Here is a 6787-nt window from a genome sequence, read left to right on the forward strand (position 1 = left end):
GATCGCATGGTTCTGTCATCAGAATTTTGAGCTGTTGCTTAGGAGTTATGATATATTGCTTAGGAATAGATAACAACAAAGTTTTTCATGTGCTTTTGCACTGTAAGGATAGTTTTTCCGCAAAGTTTTTAAAATAAAAGAAAAAAAATTTGTTTTTATTTATTTTAAAATATCCTTACAATGGCATTTGTGAAAAGGAAAAAAAATTTGTTGCTTATATGATTCCATTAATAGCAAGAGTGGAAATATGAATTTGATTCTTTCATTTGTGGTAGTGTCTAAATTTTCCAAATAAGGATAGATTATCATCACCCAAGTTGTATAGTATGATGAATGAGAACTTTCAAGCATTGGAAAATTAAGACTAATTACTTGTTCACATGGATGTGTGAGTCAAGTAAATGACTAAAGGATCGAGTACACATTCTTGTGCACTGATCAAGCCCACCACAAATGTAACTTGAGTGATACATCTTAAAGAAGGTTTATTAACACTAGTGAAATGTAAGAGTAAAAGGTTGTCTACTCTTGTACATTTGAATTTGGTAAGTTGTGATGTTTTGGATAAAACAGAGACCAACTTAGGCCAATTGTGTTAAGTGTTTGTCTTGATTAGAATCCACACTATCTCTTGAATATTTGGAAAGAAAGTATTATAGGTCAAGGAGACAGCGGGAGTCTAAAAGATCCTGAAAGGGTTTCAAGAAGTAATCAAGAATAAAATCTGTATTTCATCACTAGCACACAACTAGAGGTTTATAACCTATCGTGTTGACATTTCTATGCCCATTCCAGTTAAGTTGGCTATATATATTTGAGTTCTACATGTACTCAATTGTTTGCATAACTACTTGGAAGCAATGGTAGGCCCTTGTGCTGCTAGGTGGCAAGAGGTTAAGATTGCACAAGTTCAATCCATATGAGTTAGGATTTTTCACTAACCTAGTCTTGTGATTATGGTTTGACAAATTCACATGGATAAGAACACATACACCATAAAATCTAAGTGTCATAAGGTTTCTCTCCGATTCATGAAAATGATGGTGAGGAAACGCTTTCACTAAGTATATTTAAAGTAGATAGCAATTGTGATATTTGCATTCTCAAAGTCGTTAGTGGAGCGTGTGTGGTTAACCGGCACACTAACATGGACTTGTGAGAAATGGAAAAGGTCTGAACAATTGAGACTATGACTACAACATCCTTTTTCATAGTTCTAATATTGTTTAGACACACATGTGAGCTATCTAAGGAAAGGTGTATGATTTGATAAACCTTATCAAAGCAATCTAGTATCAGAAATCTGAACTTTAGTAAGAATGTCAATAAAGTATTGACTTCTAGAGGTCCAGCTGTTTTCTGGATACATGTCAAAGCTAGTGGGAGCATAAGTGTTATGCTAATAATCATCATGCTAGTGGGAGCATGATAATTATGATAAGTATTGCATATTAGCAATGTTAATTATAGAAAACAAAAGTTTCAATTTGTGAGGTTGCAGGGGTTGAAAAAGTTGTTTTGCTATAATTAAGGGAGAGGAAATTATACTTCATGTCAATTCTTAAAGGCTTAGAGTGGGATTTTAAGCTTAGATTGAGATTTTAATCATCTTTAGTCAAGAATATATATATGAATTTCATGTTGAATTGGTTCAACATAAGGAAAAACTCTATATATTGTGTTCTTAAAATTCGATTATGATTACGGCATCCCTCTTCGTAGTCAAATTTTGGAAACATGGCAAATAAAAATATTGTAGCAAAAGACTGGTCTAGAATCATGTCTTTATGTGAGACATCATGAATCGTGTCCCATTTGCTTTGGGTACAAGATCGATTACATGTGCTATAATATTTATCCTTTCTGAATCTTCCAAATGCCTTGCGGCATTAAGGAGGAAAATGTCTAGAATTGGATATGACTAAAGTGATTAAGCAATTGTCGAGGACAATCTAAGGTTTACCAAAGATTGGTTGCTCAAGGACAGTTGGAAGTATACTGTTAATATTGGAAGGACCATATTGACATAGTCTGAAAAGAGACAACTCTTGTTCAGAAGTGGTAGTCAAAATGGGAATATAGAGTTGTCTTCATAGGTGGAAGCAATCTGTGTAAGGTTAAAGAAACTTAATGCAAGAAGCATGTTCAAAGCAATGCGCTTTGAATTTGAGACATCGTTTCCATGGAATTTCTCTCCATTGGAATACTCTGTAATGATTGTTGCCAAGTCTTTGTGGCTTTGTGCATAATCATTACAAGAGGAACAGTGCATATAAGTTTAAAATCTAAACAGATTTCGATAAATGTTAGGAATTCTTACATTTACGACAAGGATTTGGAAGTGTGAAAAGAGAATCATTGAAATTATGTTCAATCGATCTAGTTCACAAAGTAAGGATCATAGATAAACATAGAGTGCATACTTGGTGTATGGCAAAGCTATTGTTTAGAAAAACATAGTGTACATGCTTGGAGCATGGGACAACTAGTGTTTTTAATTCAGGTATAAAGTTGATAAAACCGAAACAATGAATAATGAGTAATCACTATGGTGATAAATAAAAGTGGTCTATTTATATTCATAGGGTTTGATACCATATTTGATTCATTTATTCTTGTGTTTCACTTTGCATGTTTTGACTTCCATAATAACTAGGTTATTCTTCCGGAATGACTAAGTTATTCAAACCATCTACAGTCGGTCATATGTTGGAAGTAGATATGAATCAAGACTGTCATGGGTTGGCTTGTAGAGGTCCAAGTTGGTGTACAAAGTTGTGCTACAACACTCATGAGTGCTCATAAGTTCTGAGTACTGGATTCAACCCGCGCTCATTTGAATCACTTCATGGATTTTATCACGAGTGATCATGAGACGATAATATCTTATATTCTTCAAACCTAGAGATATGAGTTGTTACTATGAGTTGGTTGTACATTGATTGCATGAAAACGCATTTGGTAACTCGATGTTATAAAACGTGCCTTTGTGTATGATTCAACAAGTAGTAGAACAAGCCATATGAGTCGAAGTTTATCCATTCCTTTTACCTTCGGGATAAAAGCGATATCTGTGGGCCCCTCGATGATTTAGTGATGACACATGTGAGTGCTTGGCCAAGCCAGGACTGATTTGATTTGTTCAATCAGTCAGTCATCATAAATCGGAAATCGGGAAACAACAAATGGACAGAGAGAATGATTGATAATCCATGTCTCAGTCCATATGATATCTAGAATGGAGGAATATATGATTCCTTATCTAATGGACAAGTCATTGACAAAGGTCAGAGTTCATTGACAAGATCAGAGTTCGATAGCGGCTTTAAGAGCTACGATTGCCAGTTGGTTTTTGAAGTCATACTCAATAATAGTTTTAGACTTATCCAAGTGGGAGACTGTTGGATTAATGTCTAAGTCCATAACTATATTTGGTATGTACTTGACCCGACCCGGCATGGTCCATTTGGGTTGCACTTCACCGACACAATTTTTATGGATAGTCTTTTGAGAATAGTATATTTATGATTTATATTAATATATTATAAGTTCTAATATATTAATATATAATCATATTAGTTAATTAGTATTGATCAAGAATTAATTTATAATTAATTAAGTGATCAAAAGGACCTAATTAAATATGGACTCTTAGATATATATATGTGTAGTGGGCCAAATTCATTTAGGTTGGGCTAAGTCTTCATGGATAGTCCATGGAGCTTTAACCCATGGATCCTAGGAAATGAAAGGTCATGGGTATTAGGGTTTAACCCTAATCCTCCACACTATATAAAGGGTCTTATGGTTCATGAAATTATGCTAGTGGCTAGTGTGGATACACTAAAGAGGGCAATAACCGATTTCATAGTGTGAGCCAAGTATCCATATTCTCTAAAGGTTTTCCAAGGTGTTTTGGTGATTTGTGATTCCACTTGAGGCTTCCACACTATTGGGGTTAAGCTCTTAAAGCTTGAAGACATCAAGCTACATCAAAAGGTAAGTCATCTAACTAGAACTTTGTAGTATAGGTGCTTCATAATATGCTAGTTAGGATGAAACCTTGAAATATTTAATATTTGCATGTATAATAGAGAAAACATAGATCCAAGGTTTATAGGGTTGCATGTACACCATAGGAGTGTTAGAATGCTCAAAACCCAACAAGAAGATGCTCTCAAAAGAAAGCAAAGTGACCGAGAGCTTGATGAAAATCTTCGCATCGCAAGAGAAGAAGAAGAGAGGGAAAGAAAACGAAAAGAAGCTCATGACGCATTGGAAAGTAGAAAAAACTCTATTTCTTTTGTGGACATTGGAGAAACTTTTAAAAGAAGCAATTGAGTCTCCTAGCACTCATTGGCTTGAACCGGCCATCTCGTTTGATCGTGAGAATTCGAGAGACTCTCAGTTCGACATGCCTATCACCCGAAAGGCATTTGTGTTTCATTTCTTTGAACCAATCACTGCTGTTCCTTCTCCTGGTGTCACACCCCGCTAAAGCGGAAACACGAGGCGTGGCAGTACAAAGGGTTTCATAGCAAAAGTTAAAAGATAACACCAACCATAGTATTAAAAATCATTACAATTTTACAATGGGTTTGAACAACTTTTAAAAGAAATTACAATGTAAATTGAAATACAACACATGCGAATGCTCCTAAAAGTGAAGTGTCCCTAAGTGCCACTTACTCGATGATTCCTGAAAAAGCATGTAAAACGAGAATTAATTGACTACTATCTTGCATTCTCTCAACCATAATACTTGACTTGGAGCGCACAAAAGATCACAACAATTAAGGTATTTAAACCAACTTCAGCGGGGAATTTTATAAATGTAAAGTTCAGGGTGACCCGAGGCTCTGACAACTCGGTTCATATGATCTCTCTTGCTGATCTGCCAAACTTAAATCCACACGACTTGATCCTTCTGAACAACATTCTGCTAACTAATCAACAACAGTATGAGCCTATCATCGATCACATCAAGAGAATGTTAGTTTCTTACATTGATGAGGTTGCCAAGATGGATCAAGAGATTGCCTCTGCCTTAAGGAAGAAGCCTATAATCACACCAATTGGGAAGGCAAGCGATGTGAACAAGATGCAGATGGGTAGGATTGACCCGAAGTATCACACAGTAATGTTCAGCAGAGCCGAAGGCCAAAAGTGCTTGTTCGCTCTTGATGATAAACACCTGTTCTCCACTACTTGTCTGGAGCACATTCTTGACATCATTGACAGGTGTAGGCAAAACAGTGAAGCTGATAAGAAAAAAAATTTAGATATGCTTCGGTTGTATATTGACTTCCGTCAGACTCTTCTTGCCATCATACCGAAGTTATTCAAGACTGTGAAGAAATCTACTCTCACTCAACCGAAATGATCTCTCGCCTCAATTGACGCAAAGAGGGAGATTGTTGAGTCTAGGAGTTACGTCACTGGGCTTTTTGCCTCAGTCCATTATTATCACGGTTATGGCCTGTCCAGCCATGTTATGATATTAGGATTTACTTTATAAGGTGCATGCATGCATCATTCTCTGTACGCATTTTTATTATTATTCCTTTCATTGTACTGTAACCCTAGCATACCTCTACAGTCGAAGTTCTTTGTCGAGCTCTTCTGAGGTGGAGCATATGAATCCTTCAGCTCTTGTTTGATTCATTCTGTGTTCCTTGCTTTTATTGTGTTTCTCTAAATCTGTTACGAATCTAACGATCTTAGAGAATTTAATTCTCATCACCTACTATTCAATTTAATTTGAACTAAGAATCCTTTTATAAGTCTCATTTCCATAATAGGCTAGACTATCCAACTTATGAATTTTCTTGAAATACCAACTATATTTTAGGCAACCCTATCCTAATATTAACATAGGGTATTTATATTTTCTTAATATTTTCATGAATAATACTTTTATTATTTCTTTTCATGTAATAATATAAATCCTATACTATAAGACATATAGAACCATATCTGGTTCACACCTTGTATATAAACATACATATTTCTAACATATATTCCAGACTATAAGCATATAGTTCAAATATAGACTTTCTAAAAAATTTTACTACATTTATTAATTTTATTAAATTCATGTTTATAAAAGGGAGTATGCACTCACTTGATAAAAGTGGATTCCTCGGAGTTTAGGCAGAACTTCGCCTTGGTACTTTATCTTTTCTTCTAACGTGACCTAGGTATGGATATCACTAAGTCTTAATATTATATTCTTTGCAACTTACGATAGTCTAGATTCCTCACTAATCTTAATGATTACATCAAGATCTATCTTTTAAGGAACAACCATGTAGGATCATATCGAAGGTAGGGCCCGTTTGGTATACATAATATAATGTTTGGAAATCCCACTTTAAACACCTCACTAAATGTAGTGTAGACGTCATCCCTGTAATTAGATCAATCAGTATAATGACTTTGGAATCACTGATAAGTCTTAATTATAGGTTTATAATAATCACTATGACTATAACTAAAAGTTACATTTGAATGAAGTAAGTGTAGATTAACTTACAGAGCTTTCTAGTGAAAACTAGGGATTATGTCGGCAAAACTATGATCCGGGAGTTTATATTCACCGGCTATCAGACACGTCAGGGCTTCACCAACTAACAACTTAAGGGAGAAAGGGCTTAAAATTGAGATAAATCGAGAGAGAAATGTTTGGAGGGTGTGAAAATGGTTTGAGATTCGACTTCTATTTATATCTGAATGTGGATTGCACGTCCCGCAGCTAGTATGTGTGCGCCACCCAAATTGTCGGAAT

Source organism: Lactuca virosa, chromosome 3 (genome assembly GCF_052849685.1).
Source record: "Lactuca virosa cultivar CGN04683 chromosome 3, Lactuca_virosa_CGN04683_v6, whole genome shotgun sequence".
NCBI classification, from domain to species: domain Eukaryota; kingdom Viridiplantae; phylum Streptophyta; class Magnoliopsida; order Asterales; family Asteraceae; genus Lactuca; species Lactuca virosa.